Source organism: Olea europaea, chromosome 18 (genome assembly GCF_002742605.1).
Source record: "Olea europaea var. sylvestris chromosome 18, O_europaea_v1, whole genome shotgun sequence".
NCBI classification, from domain to species: domain Eukaryota; kingdom Viridiplantae; phylum Streptophyta; class Magnoliopsida; order Lamiales; family Oleaceae; genus Olea; species Olea europaea.
The window spans coordinates 12,601,393-12,602,605 of NC_036254.1; positions in this window are offsets into that span (position 1 = coordinate 12,601,393).

Here is a 1,213-nt window from a genome sequence, read left to right on the forward strand (position 1 = left end):
AATTGATTTGACGTCTCCATGAGGCTAGTTGATGTGACTTATCAACTTTATGTCAATTCAACTCAGAAGAAACAAACTGTCTGTCCACTCTACAAACGCGGCTGATTGACGTCTATGAGCGGATGCCTCATACCGCCAGATGTATACACGCATCCCACATCCAACTGTTCATACCACCTATAAATACCCAAGGTTTGGCAAGAGGCAAAGGTAATGAAACTCTTACTACGTAGCACTCCATAGCAAGCTTATATATTTTCTCCTCCCCCTTTATCATTGATTTGCATAGCCCCTGGGTACTGTTCCGACCACTTAAACCTGACTTGACCGTCGGAGTGTATACGGCCGTCACCATCCCCGCTGGTTCCGGCCGTGTGCGTCTGACCATTCGCTGATTGTGCGCAGGGAGGAACACGTGGAGTAGCTTTCAGTTGGCCACGTGGAAGGACCAATTTTCGAGGTCAACAGATTGGCGCCGTCTGTGGGAAACACTCCCCATTCGAAGTTTTGCGTTCTCCATCGGAGAAGTTACCGAAAGACTAGCAACTAACCCTGAAAAGGGGACATTCTTGAAAAAGAACAAAGTCGAGTTACAATCCAAGTTCTCACTACCCTTGAAAAAAGAGGTAGGATGAGCTACAGTCGTGAAGACGACAACCCCATGAGAGAGGCCTCTGAAGAAGAGGTAGTCCATAACAATATTACTCATCAGAGACCACATCACCGGCGTAGCCGAGGTGGAAGAACAGCCATACTCACTGAAGGAATGGCTCAGATAGCTGCAGGTATGAGAGACATAGCAGCTCAGAATATGGCGATGCAGGAACTCCTCATGCAAGCCCAGGGTCATCAGGGCTATCAAATGCCCCAATCCTGTATCTCACTCCCGAGGCCACATGAGCCGGCACGCAGAACGTCCCCTCGAAAGGGAGATGAACGCCGAAGCTACATCTTATGTGCAAGGGAGTCAACCATCAGAACCACGCTTGGGGGACAATTTTCCTCAGAAACATGAGGACCAAAGGTCGGTAAGCATCTTCGACCGGATAGGGGAGGATCCTAGCAATAGGATCCGTCCAGCAAGAGGATCAGTTCATCTGGATCACGAATCCGTCCAGCAAGAGGCTCCTCCGCCTCCTCCTCCTAGAAATAGGAGAGAAATGAGGAACCTAGTCAATTGGGAAAGTCGAGGAGAAGCACCTCCACCTCCCCA